Source organism: Mus caroli, chromosome 18 (genome assembly GCF_900094665.2).
Source record: "Mus caroli chromosome 18, CAROLI_EIJ_v1.1, whole genome shotgun sequence".
Lineage (NCBI taxonomy): Eukaryota > Metazoa > Chordata > Mammalia > Rodentia > Muridae > Mus > Mus caroli.
This window is the reverse complement of record NC_034587.1, coordinates 6,181,071-6,202,003: the sequence shown is the minus strand read 5'-3', so window position 1 is coordinate 6,202,003 and position 20,933 is coordinate 6,181,071. Positions and strand designations below refer to the sequence as shown.

The window sequence follows — 20,933 nt, the reverse complement described above, 5'->3', positions numbered from 1 at the left end:
CCATGGCCAGCTAACTGCAAATTCTTTATGAGGAATTCAAACAGCGAGAAATAAGTGATGAAAGTACAAAAAAATTCTCCTGACTTTTTCTATTTTATTCTCCTCTCAGAAAATAACTGCTATTAAAAATCTATATTCTTGGATTCTCCATCTGCACCTGGGAGCTAAGGCTGTTCCACAGCCCTCTGCACAGGTCCTGCCAAAAAGAGACCTGTTCTCTCAGGAGTGTTTTTACTCCTGGGCACGGAGGTGAGATAAGCCAAATTCTCTAAAAAAAAAAAAAAACAAACTGTGTAGAACGGTGCTGGCCAGGAGCACATGGGGCGTAAGATCAGTAGAGCAGCTGGGACAGGATCCTTCCTGTGCACCCTCTGCACCCTTGAGCTGAGGATGATCCACCAGGAGAGACTTGTTCTCCTAGGAGTGCTTTTACTCCTGGGCTCGTGGGTGAGATAGCCACTTTCTCTCCAATAACTATCTGGAGCTGGGCAGTGAGGAACACACAGGGAGCAAGAACAGTGAAACATATGGGACAGGATCCTTCCAGTTGCCATTTGGACCCAGAGCTTGGGCTGTTCCAGAGCCCTTTGTACACAAGTTCTGCTAGGAACTTGTCTCCCCGGAATGTTGACACAGGCTTATAGACTCACAGGAGGAAAAAACTCTAGCCAGAGACAACAAGACCAAATAACACCAGAAATAACCAGATGGCAAAAGGCAAATGCAAGAATCTTACAAGCAGAAACCAAGACTACTTGGCACCATCAGAACCCAGTTCTCCCAATACAGCAAGTCTTAGATTCCCCAACACACCGGAAAAGGAAGATGTGGATATAAAACCACATCTCATGATGATGATAGAGGATTTTAAGAAGGACATAAATAACTCCCTTTAAAAAAAAAAAAAAAAAAAAACAGGAGAACACAGGTAAACAGGTAGAAGCCCTTAAAGAGCTAACACAAAAATCTCTTAAAGAATTATAGGAAAACACAAGCAAACAGGTGAAGGAATTGAACAAAACCATCCAGGATCTAAAAATGGAAGTAGAAACAATAAAGAAATCACAAAGGGAGACAACTCTGGAAATAGAAAACCTAGGAAAAAAGTCAGGAGATATAGGTGCGAGCATCACCAACAGAATACAAGAGATAGAACAGAGAATCTCAAGTGCAGAAGATACCACAGAAAACATTGACACAACAGTCAAAAAAAATGCAGAAAGCTCCTAATCCAAAACATCCAGGAAATCCAGAACACAATGAGAAGAACAAACCTAAGGATAATAGGTATAGAAGAGAGTGAAAATTCTCAACTTAAAGGACCAGTAAATATCTTCAACAAAATAATAGAAGAAAACTTCCCTAACCTAAAGAAAGAGATTCCCAAGAAGATACAAGAAGCTTACAGAACTCCAAATAGATTGGATCAGAAAAGAAATTTCTTCTGTCACATAATAAACAAAACACCAGTGTACAAAACAAAGAAAAAATATTAAAAGTAGAAAGGGAAAAAAGTCAAGTAACATATAAAGGCACACTATTAGAATTATATCAGACTACTTGCCAGAGACTATGAAAGCCAGAAGATCCTGGGAAGAGGTCATGCAGACCCTAAGAGAATACAAATGCCAGCCCAGGCTACTATACCCAGCAAAACTCTTAATTACCATAGATGGAGAAACCAAGGTATTCCATGACAAAAAAACAAATTTATACAATATCTTTTCATAAACCCAGCCCTTCAAAGAATAAAAGATGGGAAACACTAATACAAGGAGGGATACTACACCCTAGAAAAAGTAAGAAAGTAATTTTTTTTTTTTTTTGGTCTTTCTAGACAGGGTTTCTCTGAATATCCCTGGCTGACCTGGAACTCACTTTGTAGACCAGGCTGGCCTCGACCTCAGAAATCTGCCTGCCTCTGCCTCCCAAGTGCTTTGTTAATCTTCTTTTAACAAACCAAAAAGAAGATAACCTCAAAAAGGATAATTCCACCTCTAACAACAAAAATTACAGGAAGTAGCTATCATTTTTTCTTAATATCTGTTAATATCAATAGACTCAATTACCCAATAAAAAAGACATAGACTAACAGATTGGATATGTAAACAGGACCCAACATTTTGCTGCATACAGGAAACCCACCTCAGGGACAAAGACAGACACTAACTTGGAGTAAGAGGCTGGAAAACAATTATCCAAAGAAATGGTCCCAAGAAACAATCTGAAGTAGCCATTCTAATATCAAATAAAATCGACTTTCAACCTAAAGTTATCAAAAAGATAAGGAAGGACACTTCATATTCATTAAAGGAAAAATCTACCAAGAAGAACTCTTTATTTGGAATATCTATAGAGCTGATGCAAGGGCATCCACATTCATAAAAGAAACTTTACTAAAGCTCAAAGCACACATGGCACCACACAAAATAATAGTGGGAGACTTCAATACCACACTCTCATCAATGGACAGATCTTGGAAATAAAAGCCTAAACAGAGACACAGTAAAACTAACAGAAGTTATGAAACAAATAGATTTAATAGATTCCTATAGAACATTTTATCCTACATCCAAAGAATATATCTTCTTCTCAGCACCTCATGGTACCTTTTCCAAAACTGACCATATAATCGGTCATAAAACAGGCCTCAACAGATAGAAGAAGATAAATTAGATATAAATTAGATATAAATTATTAAGATAAATTATAAATAATTTTATAAATGAAATAATCCCATGAATCCTATCAGATCACCATGATGTAAGGCTGGTCTTCAATAAAAACATAAACAATAGAAAGCCCACATGCACATGGAAGCTGAACAACACTCTACTCAAAGATAACTTGGTCAAGGAAGAAATAAAGAAATAAATTAAAGACTTTTTAGAATTTAATGAAAATGAAGACACAGCATACCCAAACTTATAGGACACAATGAAAGCAGCCCTAAGAGGAAAATTCATAGCTTTAAATGCCTCCAAAAAGAAACTGGAGAGAGCATATACTAGCAGCTTGACAGCACATCTGAAAGCTCTAGAACAAAAAGAAGCAAATTCACCCAAAAGGAGTAGATGGCAGGAAATAATCAAATTCAGGGCTTAAATCAACCAAGTGGAAACAAAAAGAACTATACAAGAGTCAACCAAACCAGGAGTTGGTTCTTTGAGAAAACAAACAAAATAGATAAACCCTTAGCCAGACTAGAGGGCACAGAGACAGTATACCAATTAACAAAATCAGAAATGAAAAGGCAGACATAACAACAGAAACTGAGGAAATCCAAAAAAATCATCAGATTTTACTACAAAAATATTCAACCCAACTGGAAAATCTGGATGAAATGGACAATTTTCTAGACAGATACAAGGAATCAGAATTACTCTGATACCTAAACCACACAAAGACTGCATGAGGAAAGAGAACTTCAGACCAATTTCCTTTATGAATATTGATGCAAAAATACTCAATAAAATTCTCAGAAACCAAATTCAGGAACACATCAAAACAATCATTCATCATGATCAAGGAGGCTTCATCCAAGGGATGGTTCAATATATGGAAATCCATCAACTTAATCCACTATATAAACAAACTCAAAGGGAAAAAAAAAACCACATGATCATCTCATTGGATGCTGAGAAAGCATTTGACAAAATCCAACACCGCTTCATGATAAAAGTCTTGGATAGACCAGGAAGTCAAGGTCCATACCTAAACATTGTAAAAGCAATATACAGCAAACCAGTAGCCAACATCAAACTAAATGGAGAGAAACTTGAAGCAATCCCATTAAAATCAGGGACTAGGCAAGGCTGCCCTTTTTCTCCCTACCTACTCAATATGGAACTTGAAGTCCTAGCCAGAGCAATTAGACAACAAAATGAGATTAAAAAGATACAAATTGGAAAGGTAGAAGTGAAAATATCAGTATTTGCAGATGATATGCTAGTATACTTAAGTGACCTCAACAATTCCACCAAAGAAATCCTACAGCTAATAAACAACTTCAGTGAAGTAGCTGGATATAAAATTAACTCAAACAAATCAGTGGTCTTCCTCTACACAAAGGATAAACAGGCTGAGAAAGAAATTAAGGAAACCACATCCTTCACAATAATCACAAATAATATAAAATACCTTGGTGTGACTCTAACTAAGCAAGTGAAAGATCTGTATGACAAGAACTTTCGAATTACAAGTCTCTGAAGAAAGAAATAGAAAAAGATCTCAGAAGATGGAAAGATCTCCCATGCTCATGAATTTGCAGAATTAATATAGTAAAAATGGCCATCTTGCCAAAAACATTCTACAGATTCAANGCAATCCCCATCAAAATTCCAAATCAATTTTTCATAGAGTTAAAAAGATCAATTGGAAATTCACATGGAATAACAAAAAACCTAGGATAGTGAAAACTATTCTCAACAATAAAAGAACCTCTGGGGAAATCACCATGCCTGACCTCAAACTGTACTACAGAGCAATTGTGATAAAAACTGCATGGTACTGGTACAACGACAAACAGGTAGATCAATGGAATAGAACTGAAGACCCAGTAATGAATCCACACACCTATGGTCACTTGATCTTTGACAAAGGAGCTAAAACCATCCAGTGGAAAAAAGACAGCATTTTCAACAAATGGTGCTGGCACAACTGGTGGTCAGCACTTAGAAGAATGCAAATCAATTCATTCTTAACTCTTTGTACAAAGCTCAAGTTGAAGTGGATCAAGGACATAAAACTAGATACATTGAATCTAATAGAAGTGGAGAAGAGCCTCAAATGGTTGAGCACAGGAGAAAACTTCCTGAACAGAACACCAATGGCTTATGATTTGAGAGCAACAATCACAAATGTGACCTCATAAAATTGAAAAGCCTTTGTAAAGCAAAGGGCATTGTCAATAGGACAAAAAGGCAACCAACAGATTGGGAAAAGATCTTTACCAATCCTACATCCGATAGAGGGCTAATATCCAATATATACAAAGAACTCAAGAAGTTAGACTCCAGAGAACCAAATAATCCTTTTTAAAAATGGAAACAGAGCTAAACAAAGAATTCTCAACTGAGGAATACCGAATGTCTGAGAAGCACCTAAAGAAATGTTCAGGGGCTGGTGAGATGGCTCAGTGGGTAAGAGCACCCAACTGTTCTTCCGAAGGTCCGAAGTTCAAATCCCAGCAACCACATGGTGGCTCACAACCACCTGTAATAAGATCTGATGCCCTCTTCTGGTGCGTCTGAAGACAGCTACATTGTACTTACATTAAATAAATAAATAAATCTAAAAAAAGAAAAGAAAAGAAATGTTCAACATCCTTAGTCATTAGAGAAAAATGCAAATCAAAACAACCCTGAGATTTCACCTCACACCAGTCAGAATGGCTAAGGTCAAAAACCCAGGTGACAACAGATGCTGGTGAGATTGTGGAAAAAGAGGAACACTCCTCCATTGCTTGTAGGATTACAAGCTGGTACAACCACTCTGGAAATCAGTCTGGTGGTTCCTCAGAAAATTGGACATAGTACTACCTGAGGATCCAGCTATACCACTCCTAGCATATACTAGAAGATGCTCCAACATGTAATAAGGACACATACTCCACTATGTTCATAGAAGCCTTATGTATAAGGCTTATGTATAAGCCAGGAGCTGGAAAGAACCCAGATGTCCCCCAACAGAGGAGTGGATACAGAAAATGTGTTACATTTACACAATGGGGTACTACTCAGCTATTAAAAACAATGAATTCATGAAATTCTTAGGCAAATGGATGGAACTAGAAAATATTATCCTGAGTGAAGTAACCCAGTCACAAAAGAACACTCACTGATAAGTGGCTATTAGCCCAGAAGTTCAGAATACCCAAGATACAATTCACAAACCACGTGAAACTCAAGGAGAAAGAAGTCCAAAGTGTGGATACTTTGATTCTTCTTAGCAGGGGGAACAATATACCCATGGAAGGATTTACAGAGACAAAGTGTGGAGCAGAGACTGAAGGAATGACCATCCAGAGACTGCCCCACTTGGGGGATCCATCCCATATACAATCACCAAACTTAGACACTTTTGTGGATGCCAACAAGTGCTTGCTGACAGAAGCCTATTATAGCTGTCTTTGGAGAGGCTCCACCAGTGTCTGACAAATACAGAGGTGGGTGCTTGCAGCCAACTAATGGACTGAGCACAGGTTCTCCCAATGGAGGAGCTAGAGAAAGGACCCAAGGAGCTGAAGGCATTTGCATCTCCATAGGAGGAATAACAATAGGAACCAACCAGTATCCTCAAGAGCTCCCAGAGAGTAAAACTACCAACCAAAGAGTGCATGTGGTGGGACTCATGGCTCCAGTTGCATATGTAACAGATGGTCATTAAGGGGAGGAGAGGCCCTTGGTCCTGTGAAGGCTCTATGCCCCAGTGTAGGGGAATGCCAGGGCCAGGAAGCAGGAGTAGGTGGGTTGATGAGCAGGGGGAGTGGGTAGGGGATAAGGGGTTTTTGGAGGGGAAACCAAGGAAGGAGATAACATTTGAAATTTAAAGAAAATATCTAATAAAAAAAAAAGAGAGAAAAAGTTTAGATTGTATTGTTACATAGAATTCCTTCAAATTTCTAAAAAAAAAAAGTAAATCTCTACTTCTATACTTCAAAAATAATCTTTGTATCTACTTAGAAATAAAAAATATATTTTAAAAAATCTATATTCTTACTGAGTGTCACAGAATATGACTTTAACCCTAGCACTTGGGAGGTAGAGGCAGGCTGATCTCTCTGAGTTCCTAGCCAGCTGCAGCTACTTAGTAAGACCCTGTCTCAAAAATAAAAGTCTATATTTTTTTTTAAAAAAAGTCTATTTTCTACAGCTATTCAAAATATATGTGTGCACACAAAGACTCTCTTTATTACATTCTATATATTCACACATGGAAATGTTGGGTAAGGTGTACACATTTTTAGGTACCCATTGTTAGGTCTCAAGGAAACCTGAGACAAACAGCTGATTGAAGCACCTATTAGCCTATTCAAGAGGTTTCTGCCACCTGGCTCTCCCAGCGTCACAAGTACCTGTGTTGCAGAGTCCTGGTTCCTCTCAACACTTCTCTTCTCACCCTGCCACCATGCCAAACCTCTACAACCCATGAGCTTCCCCTCTCTCCCTTCCCCAGCTTCTTTTCCCCTATGATAACCCAGTCATTTGGGATCTGTGCTCTGTTGGATCACTTTCTGTCCTGATTTTCTCTTGGTCTCTTGGTCCTCTCTTGGTTCTGCTCTTGCTACTCTGCCTCTCCTGCCTCTCCTGCCTTTCCCTCTTCTCTTCTTCCCTCACTCCCCCCACCCCTGCCCCCTCTCTTCTAATGGCCTGGTCTGTTCTGCCAGCCATGTTCATCTGAACCCTTCCAGATGCCTCTGGCTGTTCTCTCCCCCATATCTGCAATAAACAACCTCTTTTTAGCAGTGACTCTTCTAGTACAAACCTTCAGTACTTTGAGAAGCCTGCAGGTGAGCTCTTAGGGAGCTAAACTCATGGCTGTTTCACCCTGGTCAGGGTGGGCCTAATGGGAACGCTGGCTTTGGGTCGTTGCTTTGCCACTTATTTACAACTGACATTACTGGTTCAGGGTGGACAGAACATTGCAGAATCTTCCAGACGTACATAGTCTCTCTTCCTTGGGAGAAATTATTCAGCTAAGAGAGATGAAAAGGCTTCACTGTTGTTGCTGTTGGTTTCTGTCAGTGGTGTGTATATGTGCATGGGAAGAATCCAGAAACTTGTGGGTAGCCGCACTGAGCTACCTGCCCACACATGAAGAGAGTATTCAGAGTCAAGTTTAACACCACCTCTTATAGAAGACTACCTCTTCCTCCATCCAACAGGGATGAAAAAGGAAGGGACTCTGGAATGGTAGGTATTAATAGCTGTCACTAAACCAACATTCAGAACACCGTCTCTTGAAAACTTATTACATAATGTCCCTGATTATTTTTGTATGAAAGAGGAAAAGTCCCATGCAAAATTTCATTGAAGACTTAAACTGTGGCATGACCTACGAGTGACCTTTTTGCAACATACGGCCCAGCCAGCCTGACGGCTCTCCCAAGTCCCACCACCACAGACGCCATGGGTTTGTAGTGGAACTTACATCAACCACAGGCCCATCTCCATGCAGCCCTCTGTTCACTTTAACACTAAGCAGTATATAATTTAGGAAGGGGAAAATTCAGTCATAGTTCTTGCCCCCACACTGCTATGAAATTCCAGTTTTTATGCAGGAAGCCCCATGTTGATCTTGGCGTCCCCGTGGGTTCAAAATCTTGTTTCAATGTTTCAGCATTAGAATGGATTTGAGGTTTTTCCTACATTGTTTTATAAAAGGCTTCTGCCTGATTATTTACAGATGCTGTTTCTGAGAAAGCCGAAAATAGTCTCATTATGAACACTGAAATTTGGGCTCAAGCTTCCCCATTTTATGAAGAGGCCCCAGGGTTGGCCTGCTAAACTGTTGTGACTGAGGTTTCTCCTAATGTTGTGAGCATTGAGATTTCTGTTGACCAGTCAAGGAGTAACTCCTCAATATGCTCCGTCAGAAAATTACTGCTGAACTGTATATGTCAGGTCTGTGCCAGGGGCTGGGGGCAGGGACAAAAAAACAAAACAAAACAAAACAAAAACAAAAAAAACGAGACTCAGTGGCAATGGGTTCACCAAAACCAGAAGGCAGTGTAGGAAATGTTATATCGCATATGAGCAAGGCAAGCTGGAATCACCTCATGGGGTGAGAAGAGGGGGAGGCAGCCAAGCTCCAGCAACCTCACTCCTCTCCACTACCTGACACCTCTATGCATAATAAATTCATAGGTCAAACAAAGTATGGATTTCTTTTTTGAGTCTGAAGTAAGCCTTTGCCTCAGGAGAGGCATGGTCGGTATCTCTCAGGTGAAAAGAGACCTACCCTTGTTTACTCAGGTGAAGAGAGACCTGCCCGTGTTTTTCAACATCTCCAAAGCCTTTTGCAGCACTTTAAGTGTGTAGAGTACAATGCAACCCAGAAAGTCCTACTGTTTCCATAGCTCAAACCCTTCTGCTGTGGCAGACATTCTGTTCCCTGGTGCAGGCCTTGGTGGGAACTGGAGAAGCCCTGTGTCTGATGTACGGCTGCCTTCTTTCCAACCACAGTACAGGCTCTTTCCACCTAGAGTTTATATCCTCACTTATTCTCTCTCTTATTCATATTCTCCCTCGCCTCCCTTTTGGATGCTCAGGGTTGTCTGCTCGAATCAGTCCAAACTCTCCTTATCCTGTCTCAGTGACAAAACCCATAATTGAGCTACAAAAGGATTATGTGACCCAAAGATTTTCCTTCCCAGTTCTTAGGAATTCTCAAACCTCCTTCTTCAAGACAGGTAGGCAACACCAGAGAGACAGCTTTGCTAAGAAAGGTTATGGAGAGTGAAATACAGTCTATACAGGTTTAAGTAGGGACATATGGCCCCTGTAGTCAGTGACATTCCCATGCCTCTCTGGAGCCATCAGGACATGTGGGTTAGCAGTGAACATGAACTTCAGGACTAGCAGTGGGGCCATAAATCACTGAGTTAAAGACTTTTCCATATGATTTACAACTTCCAGTAACTATGGCCTTGTGCATGCATCGAGGAGCTCACCACATCATCTTTTTATTCTATAGGTTCTTGTTCTTAAAGAAAAAATGAGCACAAACCTAAAACAGAGTCACCGTACAGTCACTTCTAGGAGTAGCATTTTTTTTTCATTTTCCAGGGCACTTCCCCATAGATTCTTTTATATAGATGTTATGACTTTTAACACCTAGGCTGATGGCTAAGCAAAGAAAGGGACAAATCTGTCAGCTCACTGTCCAAGGTCACACAGAAAAGAAAAGAAGACCCAATATGGCCTGCCTCATCTCTTCCTTGTATACTGTCACTGCTCTTTGTAAAATACACCTTGGGTGCTGCTATATCATGACTCATACACAGATAGTCCCTGGCTCTCCAGTGGCTCAGCCAGGATTTTTCAGCTTCATGATGGCACCCATCCCATTGTATTATTTTGTATCTGGTTCAGTACCCAATAGATTGCATGAACATCAACATTTTGTTATAGACTGGGCTTTGTGATAGATGATTTCATTCAACTACAGACTTATGTAAGAGTTCTGTGCACATTTAAGGTGGGTGGGGTTTATCAGGTGAATTATATGCATCTTTAATTTATGATAGAACAGCATTGTAAACAGAGGCACATGTACCCATTATTTTATTAGTCCTCAAAATATTCCTAGGAGATAAAGAACTAGCAATAATACAGATTGCTTCAGGGGAGCTGGGAAACATTTCTAATGGCCAGGGTGGTTATGGCATGCTACTGACAGGGAAGCAGCTACTCACTCCCTTTTGTACCCTTCCTGTCCTTATTCTATGGGTCTGTGCACTTGGAAAGTGTTTGAGCTTACAGTTTTGTTAAGTCTTAGCTTACTGAGGACAATGATTCTCCACTACAGATCCATAAATGAACTTTGGTCAGTGTCAGTGGTACTGATTGCTCTATTCTCTTTGGTGTCTATTAAGTAAATTCGTGTCAGCATTCCTGACTGCCTGTATGAATCTGCTTTGGGGTGTTCCTTTGATTGTTGTTAACATCTTACTGATTTCCTGACTAACTAATGTAAAGGATTCATTGATACAAGCTTGTGTGATACTGTCACAACCATGATTTTACCTTTTAAAAGTAACAGCTAGTTATTATCAAAATTATACTAGTATTTAATTGAATACTTAGTATAAAAGCCTTATAAGAGTTTTATATGTGTTTAATTTATTCTTGTAGTCAACAGTCTGTAGATGAGAAAACAGGATTTGGGAATAGCTTATGTCTTACCCAAGGTCCACAATAAGCAAGGGGAAGGATTCCCTCTTTCTCCTTTCTCCTGGAGGCCATTACTATGTTTCCTTGGAGTTTGTCTTAGTCACTATTCTATTGCTGTGAAGAGACTACAATCAAGGTAATACTTATAAAAGAAAGTATTTAACTGGAGGCTTACTTACAGTTTCAAGTCCATCACCATCATGGTGGGGAGCATGGAGGCAAGCATGGTGCTGGAGCAGTAGCTGAGGGCTACATCCTGATCCACAGACAGAGAAAGGACCTGGCATGGGCTTTTGAACACTGAAAGCCCACCCCCAGTGATATACTTCCTCCTAATACTTTTCAAATAGTGCCATTCCTTGAGAACTAAGCAGTAAAATATATGAGCCCGTGTGGGGGGGGCGTTCTTACTCAAACCACCAAGGAGTTTATCATATTAGGTATCAATATGTGCCCTAAGACAGTTGTGGTCCCACCCAAACAATGGTGGGTAGCAGCTTCCTGGTCATATACTGTTGAAGCTGTAACCATCTGCATTTCTAATATTGACTGACATTTCACTGATAGACAACTTGGGGTGCATCCAAAGTCATCTGTCTCTTACCCAGAGTGAGCTAAGGTAAGGATCAGGCAAGAGGTCACAGAAAAATCTCTGTCCTCCAAACTGGGAGACCAGCACTGAAGGTGGGTCCTGAGCAAGTCATTTACTTTCCTGGGTCTTATCTATAAAGTGACAAACATGCAGGGAAGACTAGGATACTCAAGAGGACACACAGAAGAACAAAGTCAGCACTGCTAACAAAGATGATTTCCATTAAGCTAGACGGGCATCATAGGCTATATGGAGAGTCCCCACGTCCTCCATGATCAAACCTGGGCCTTGAGGATGGGAAACACTCAATTATAGTGAGACTAATAATGTGGCAGGAATAGGAAAGCAAGCAAATGAAGGTGGACAGGTTGCACATCTTGCTTATGATATTCAGAGCTGTCCTGTGTAACTTTTCAGATCTAGCACTTCAGAGGCTTTTCATGAGCTGTATAATTCATAAATAATCTTCAGTTGAGCATTGAAATAACTGAGTACAAGCCCATTAACATGAAGACCACTCCCAACTCAATGGCACTTTGAGGTGGTTAGTGTTATCAACTTGACAAGTTAGAATCACCTGAAAGATGGGCCTTTGGGCATGTCTGTGGGGGATTAGTTGAGTTGGGAAGACACACTCACTGTGAGTGGTACCAGTCTCTACCATGGGAGATTCTGAACATTGTTAAGAGTGGAGAATGAACAGATATGCCTCACAATCCTGTTCTCCTATTGGCTGTTGTGGGGCATTAGGAGCATTTCTTTTCTTTTCTTTTTTTTTTTTTTACCTGATTTTTTATTAGGTATTTATTTCATTTGCATTTCCAATGCTATCCCAAAAGTCTCCCACACCTACTCCCACACCCACCCACTCCCACCTCTTGGCCCTGGCGTTCCCCTGTACTGAGGCATATAAAGTTTGCACGACCAATGGGCCTCTCTTTCCACTGATGGCCAACTAGGCCATCTTCTGATACATATGCAGCTAGAGACACGAGCTGGGGGGGGGGGGAATACTGGTTAGTTCATATTGTTGTTCCACCTATAGGATTGCAGATCCCCCCAGCTATAAGGAACATTTCTTGTCTTTTCTAAATCATCTTTGTGTTTTGTTCTGTTAGTGTTTAGTCTTATTGAAATGCTGTGGCTAGAACCCATGACCTCATGTGAGCTTGGCAAGGGCTCTACCTCAAAGCTCTACCCTAGCCCCACCTCTTGTCTAGTCATTTTAAAAACACACAGTTCTCCACATACTGCTATCTGCTCTGTAGAGGTTCAACTTACTCACTCTTGACTGAAAGTCCACCATGGGCTATGCATTCCCTGTTGTAGTCACAGAGAATATAGCAGTGATTACAACAGAAAAACTCGTTCCCATGGAGCAAGTAAATTTTGGTAGTATGGGGAGATAAATAAAACTAAAAGATTAAGTGTTATGTTATAAAATTTAAAATTTGGGGAGAAATCTTAAGTTTAAAACACTGACCACGTCCAGTCAGGTTGCTCAGTGGAGAGAGGTGCACCTAGCAATGATGCTACCCTAGGATCTAAGTTTAACCCTCAGAACCTGGAAGTGGAGAAGACATTCCAGAGTCCTCTGACCCTCACATGCACATTGGGACACATTCCCACACAGGACTGTACATACACAATAATAAAGTAAATATAAAACTCAACAATAACATAAGCAATATGGTCCATGTCTGACTAGAGTAGAGCTAGTATCTAATTAAAGGGCTAGATGAATTCTAAGTTTTAAAAAAACGGGCTAAAATAAAATTAACAACAGTAAGAACTGTAAGAATGGAGGAATTTTTCTTTTTTATACAGCTTTTGTTTTGTTTTGTTTTTAATTTAATTTAATTTTAATTAGGTATTTTCTTCATTTACATTTTCTTTTTTTCCAGATTTTATAAAAGCATTATTTGTATTTTTTAAATTTTTAATATTTTTTATTACGTATTTTCCTCAATTACATTTCCAATGCTATCCCAAAAGTCCCCCATACCCTCCCCCCCACTTCCCTACCCACCCATTCCCAACTTTTTGCCCTGCCATTCCCCTGTACTGGGGCATATAAAGTTTGTGTGTCCAATGGGCCTCTCTTTCCAGTGATGGCCTAGTCATATGACAAACGGGACCTCATGAAACTGCAAAGCTTCTGCAAGGCAAAAGACACCGTCAATAAGACAAAAAACCATCAACAGATTGGGAAAGGATCTTTACCTATCCTAAATCAGATAGGGGACTAATATCCAATATATATATATAAAGAACTCAAGAAGGTGGACTCCAGAAANTCAAATAACCCCATTAAAAAAATGGGGCTCAGAACTGAACAAAGAATTATACAGCTTTTTAAAAACTGGCTTTATTTTTATTTCATGTGTTTTGCCTGTATGTGTGTCTGTATGAGAATGTTACATTCCCTAGAACTATAGTTACAAATGGTTGTAAGCTGCTATGTCAGTGCTGGGAACTGAACCTGGGTCTTCTGGAAGAACACCTAGTGCTCTTAACCACTGAGCCATCTGTCCATCCTTGAAACCTCAGGTCAGTGGTTACTTATTTAGTTAATTTTGAGGCAGGGTTTCTTCATGAAGTCCTGGCTGCCCTTTAACTCTGTAGACCAGGTTGACCTTGAACTCAGAGGTATGTGCCACCACCAACAGACAGGACTTTTTTTTTTAATGATAGAAATTTTGTAACACAATGAAAGGGGAAACAGTACAGCACACAGCTGATGGGGAAAGAGGCTGAGGCCTGTAAATCATGATCTTCTCCGCCACTAACATGGCTACCACACCACATGTACTGTGGCTCACTCAGTCTTAGCTTCCTTACACAATAATTGAAGATAAGATTATAACCCATTTTGCTATAGCTATAACTCCTACTTTGAAAATACAAATTTGTTCCAACACAACTGAAATATTAAAGACGGTTTAAGTGTGTATGAAGTTTGCCTTTCTTCCACAGGAAGCTCACTGAACTGGGGAAGGCTAGAAAACACAAGATGTGCACTCAGGCATCTTAACATCCACCAGCTGTCCGGGGTCAGCAGTGTCAGAGCTACACCCACAGACACCTGCTATTTAAACCAGCCCCCTGACTTCAGGCAGGCCTCCTACCACCCTAGACATTCTCAAAAGCCTCACCACTCTTAGTGCCTATCCCTGGAAGCAATGTTTATTAAGTACTCTATTTACTGTAATGTTTATGCTTTTAAAAAAAATCATTGAGTTGCATAAAACCATGCTATTTTAAAAATGTACATTCATGTATTTGTGTATGGGGGTGGCACATGTACCACATAAGGAGGTCAGAGGACAATCTGCAGGAGATAAAGGTCAAGTCACCAGATTCCATGACAAACGCCTTTACCTGCTAAGCTGTCTCATTGGCCTGTGATAACTTTTTAAGTTATTTCTTTTTTAGTACCTGGCAAAGGTGAAGCTTTGGGGTGCTGTTTCCCCTTACTCTAATTCCCTCCATCAGCCGAAGGTGGTCACTGTGTGAATATGCAACAGTGTGGTGATTTTCAGAAAGACAAGAGGTCTGTTACACCAGGAGCAACGGTCTGGAGATCATTTTCAAATTAACATTCACCTCTGTCTCATCTCACCCTGCTGTTTCTAGATTCAATATTTCCCTTCAATAGCCTTTTAAATGAAATTTCACACACTGAACCATATCAACAGGATGCTGAAAATAAGTCAATGTGGGTTTTTTATTTGTTTTTTTGTTTGTCAATTTTTCTTATAAGGAAAAAAAATGAAGCAAATCACACCATCAAATTGAGTGTGTACTTACAATTTTGATTTCAAAGGTGGTAATTTTTCTAAGTACAATGAAAAAAAGAAGGGATAAGGAGGGTCAGATACCTTGAAAAATCTACATGAAGGTCAACATGAGACCCCAAAACTGCATCATTAAGCGAATCATTTCAGCAGCATATATAATAAGAAAATTCATTAAGCATTCTCTATTTTTTTAACTGATCATAGAGTGCTCAATTCTAGTGATAAACAATGTAGCACAACTCCTACACCTGAGGCTCAGGGAATGTTATGGAAGGTGGTGGATGACTGTAAGAGCCAGAGGGTCACAATGCATGCTGTGAGATAGCGTCTTTCATATATGACAGGAAAGCTATAGCCATAAAAACTCAAAAGTATGGTGGCATATACAAGACCTGCACAACAATACCACCATTTGACATGCCAGTGTGGATGGGGACCAGGGTGGGGGAGTAAATCTTACAGGGTTCTTCCCCAAATGAAGAACTTCAGGCAAAACAGCTGCTGAGAAACAGAGTCAATTTTCAGGGACAAGCTATGACCCCACCCAGGGGTCAGCTCTAAACAAATATATACAAGCAATGATAAATGGACTTATTAGGTTGAATTTACATATATCTGTGTGAGTAGATAGATGATAGATAGATGATAGCTAATGCTATAGACAGATAAATTGATAGACAAGTAGAGAGACAGACATATGTAACATAAATTTAAAAGTAAGAGGTCATGGATTTGAAGGGCGTGGGTGGACACAGGAGGAGCTGCAAGGGGAAAGGGAATGACATCAATGATGTAAATACACATGTAATATCACATGTAAAAGGCCAGAGAGAATCTACACATGTAATATCACAAGTAAAAGGCCAGAGAGAATCTACACATGTAATATCACATGTAAAAGGCCAGAAAGAATCTCTTAAACATGTAAATACACATGTAATATCGCATGTAAAAGGCCAGAGAGAATCTACACATGTAATATCGCACGTAAAAGGCCAGAGAGAATCTACACATGTAACATCACACAAAAAAGGTCAGAGAGAATCTCTAAACAAATCAGCAACAACAACCAAAACATCAAATATGTAAGGCAAGTCTTCCTGTTCCTAGTAACACCACTAAAATGTTTTCCCAAAATCACTAAGCCACTTTCACCTTAAAAAGGAAAAGGGGATTGCTAAAATGTAGAGTTTCTACTGATAATAAGAGATGGTAATAAGAGATGGTAAGGTGATGTTCAAAGGTGATTCAAGGTATCATTTGAAGACACAAAAAGCAAACTCAGCTACATATTGTGCAAAATTACAAGGCTTTTTAATACTGACTGATAATTATCCCAAAGATGAATGCGGCTCACACCCTTTTCTTTTTTTTATGGCAACTCTCTACAACTGGGGCTAATGATTTGTTTTTATAATTAACTATGACTTATGACCCAGCCAGAGTTCATGTTTACCACACCTGCATACCTTCTTAGCAGCCACATCTCGACCATTCTTTTTCTTTAGGTTACTTCCTCAAGAGAGTCCTTCATTAGTATCCCTATCAGCTCTGCCTGTTGCAATCCCTGCCTGTCTGACATAATAGTTGATGTCAAATTCCTTCTAGATATTTGTGGTGATTTGAATGAAAATGGCCCCCATAGACCCATAGAGAGTGGTACTATTAGGAGGTATGGTCTTGCTGGAGTAGCTGTGGCCTTGTTGGAGGAAGTGTGTCTCTGTGGGCTTTGAGATTTCAGATGTTCAAACCAGGCCCACTTGCTCTCCCTGCTGCTTTCAGCTCTGGATATAGAACTCTCAGCTAATTTTCAAGCACCATGTCTGCCTATGTGCCACCATGCTTTTTGCCATGATAACAACAGACTAAACCTCTGAAGTGTAAGCCAGCACAATCAAATGCTTTCCTTTATAAAAGTTGCTGTGGTCATGGTGACTCTTCATAGCAATAGAAACCCTAAGACAATACCCATCTCCATTTATTTTCATTACCAGACTACCATCACACCAGACATTAAAAGCACATATCTGAAGCCCATTCTCACCAACTAAACACACACCAATTACCTTGATCTTACAATATACCCACTTCAACCCAATGACTTTGTAAGGGATTTTTGTTTCTTCCTGTTATTTCCCTGTCACTATCCACATATTCACTTACCGGCTCCATGAGTCACCTACCGGACCTGACTCCAGGCCAACCAATATTCTTACCATTACTCCTCTTGGATGTCAAGCTTCTCACTCTCATCTTTTGTCTCAACTTCTCCAATTTGACTAGCAGCATTGGGGTGTTTATTTTGTATTTACTTTTGATATTACAATTCTCTTCACTTACACTTCTCTTGTAGGATTTCATGTGTACATGTGTGTTAATTTAATATGTATGCAGGTGCACATGTGTGCATGTATGTGTGAGGCTAGAACTCAACTTAGTCATCCTCAAGATGAGATCATTTACTCCTTAAAAAACGATTTATTTGTTTGTATATTTCATGAATATGGGTGCTTTGTCTGCATGCACCTCTGTATAGCAGCAGAGGAGCATAGCAGAATAGGACAGCAAATCTCAATATAGATGGCTGTAAACTGGCATGTGGTTGCTGGGAATTGAACTCAGGACCTCTGAAAGAGTAGCCAATGTTTTTAAACACTGGGCCATCTGTCCAGCATTAAGCATTTACTCATTTGAGACAAGATCTCTCATTGGCTTATAACTTCCAAATTAGGCTAGATTGTTTAGCCAGCAAACCCTAGGGTTTCTCCTGTTTCCATCTCCACAGATCTGTGATTATAAAAAAGGGCTATCAAGCATCGTGTGTGTGGTGTGTGTGTGTGTGTGTGTGTGTGTGTGTGTGTGTGTGTGAATGTTTCTATATGGCTTCTAGGGATTAAACTCAGGTTATTGTAGTTTTGAGACAAGCAATTTACTGACTGAGGTAATCACTCAGCTCTGGATTCCGAGTTTCTTAAAGATTTTAGCACCAAGCCAACTTGAAGCTGGAGAGGTCTAGGAGTTTTCATTGCTCTGTCAGAGGAGGATTCAGGTGACAGCAACTCATACTGGGCAGTTCACAAACATTTGTGATTCTAGCTCTAAGAGATTCAGTGTGTTCTTCTAGCCTCTGTGGTTACACACATACACATGCAAAAACAAATATAAATTTTATAAAAGTCTACTTTCTTGCATATAATGCATGTTCTATTAAGGCCACTAACATAAAATTCTGTTGAACTTAGAAAAAGATGAGAAACAAAATTCTGTGTGTGTGTGTGTGTGTGTGCCCACCGAGGCACACACACACATTCACAGACTTTTTATACATTGGCTTTCTCTGAATATCAAGAGGTAAGTAAAGGAAGCATTCAGAATTTTGCCCACTTCTAAAAAAATCTCAGTACCTTCAACATCTGGATCCTAACATTATATCGACTCTACATCTTGTCAAGACATAAAAAGTGTTGAAAGATAATGAATACTCTTTTTGGTGGGTGGGAGCCTAAAGAATGTCCTGAAAACACATGACAGAAATTTAGAGTGACATCTAGACTCTTCATTTGTATGAAGCAAATGTCACTAATAGTCTGATTATGTTTCTGGCAGCCAGATATTCTTAATAACTATTCACCTCGTCCTTCTGGGCTGTCTCTAGACAGAATTTAAGTTAGAATCCATGACTAATGTATATGGTATGACAGCTAGAAACAAGTAACATCTTGGTCATCAACTCTTGATCATAACACTACTTCTTGGCTAAGTTATTTTGGCTCCATTAAATAGCCCTGCTTAGTGGTTAAAATTCTGTTCTATGTCACCCACGGTATCTAGTAACCTGTAGGGAAAATAAAGCAGATTTGAGACTAGCAGGACAGGTTACACTGATGTGGGAGATAATGAAACTTGGGGGAAACTGCAAGAAGTATACTTTGGTAAGTACACTTAGGCTGAAGGCACAAAGGTGCTATTGTAGCCTGACTCCAGAACATTGATCAGAGTGTAGTATATAGACAATTTAAATTTCCGTCTCTAAGGAACATCAGAGGCAACAGGAAGTGCCAAACCAGTGACAGAGCAAACTTCTACAATGAGAGAGGTATAAAGTTGGATTATTCATATCTGCAAATTGGGAAATTGCCTAAATTTAAGTCATCCCAGGTAAATGGCAGTCTGGATGTTTATTGTTATTAGAATTATTATATGTTTAATATTAAAAGTTGTCAGCAAATGGCTTTGGTTTGAATGTTACTGTTTACTACATATATAATGGAAGAACTATAATATGTATACTGCTAATCAACAGACACACTTTAAAATATTGAAAACATATGCTCAAATAGACTCTCCTCTTCCTGGGTACTAGATAGGGGGTCTTCTTAGGCAGTTATCTGATAATTTAATCGGTAATAAAGGGGAAAAAGTAGATTTCTGAAAACTAAATCCATAAATACAGATTTGGTCTAGATATTACATCTCTGTCAAATTGGTATTTGCAGGTATGTCTAGCCTTCCCAGGAGTCATTTGAACCAAAAGTCACTCTTAAGGATATCCAAGAATACATACTGTCTTCCTTTAGACAGCCATGAAAGGAACTGTGTTGCTCTGTGATAATAGGACATGTGTTCTCCACTCATCCATAACCAGGTGAAGTGTATTGATATGAAGATTCATTTTTTTTACTTCTTTTGAGTATCTCACATGGCAGAGTCACCAACTGACACATGTAACACAAATGTAATAGTAACCTGTCAATTAGTTGACCTTGCCATGAAAAAAGATAAACAGTACCAGATCTATGTTTTTCACACATTCCTAGTTCATTATTTGGGACAAATCTCAAAACAAAATGCTGGAGTTTAAGGGGAGAAGCAACTGACAAAAAGAAAAACTCAGGAGGAAGTGAAAGCTGAAGTGGAGGGAGAGAGTCAACAGATACTGAGAGGAAACCATGGGACAGAGCAGTGTGTCTTGGCCCACATTAGGGCCTCTCTTCTAGAACTCTCTATTTTAGGCAACAGCTCCATTAAATGTTGATGATAGGACAGCAAAGAACCAGACTTAAGTTCCAATCCTGCATTCACTGTACAAGCTGTGAAATACAAAGATAAAGGCCTTCCATCTGAGCCATAGCAGACATGTTCACAGCTGGAAGAGATCACAGATGACTCAAGATAAACTAGCTTCAGGGTGACCACCTGCACACAATCTCCAGTTCTCTGAAAGTCTTCTGCCCAGCTTGGCCTGTCCCCTGACGTAATCTACTTTGTTTTTTGGTTTTTGTTTTTTTTTTAAAGTCTGTTCCTTTAGTCTCTTCTCTCTTCACTTGAAGGCTGATTTTCACTGTGGGGATGTTGAAAATTATTTGAGTATAGTCATCTGTTCTGTGGAAAGCTGGTTGAGGTAACTCCCTTTAGTGTATCTACTATTGCAAGTAGATTAAAAAGGAGAGGAAAGGAACCCAGTGGTACAAAGCTATATTCTGGTGTGCCATGAGTCAACTCCATGAAGCAGCATTTGAATTAAAAGAATAGACATTGGAGAAATAATAGTAACAGCAGCAGCATGCACTATGGCCAGGTACTTTTAAAAAAGTTCAAAGTTCAAAGTGCATCTATTAGTTCACTTAGTAGATTCCATGAGCTGCA

The 20,933-nt window shown here is 39.6% G+C and overlaps 1 protein-coding gene and 1 pseudogene across 1 annotated transcript in view; one reads left to right on the top strand and one right to left on the bottom strand.

The window, feature by feature from the left end:
* Colec12 (collectin subfamily member 12) overlaps positions 1 to 20,933 on the bottom strand; it is a 173,079-nt gene that overhangs the window by 105,518 nt on the left and 46,628 nt on the right. The window lies entirely within an intron of this gene.
* LOC110285102 overlaps positions 12,792 to 20,933 on the top strand; it is a 38,631-nt pseudogene continuing 30,489 nt past the window's right edge.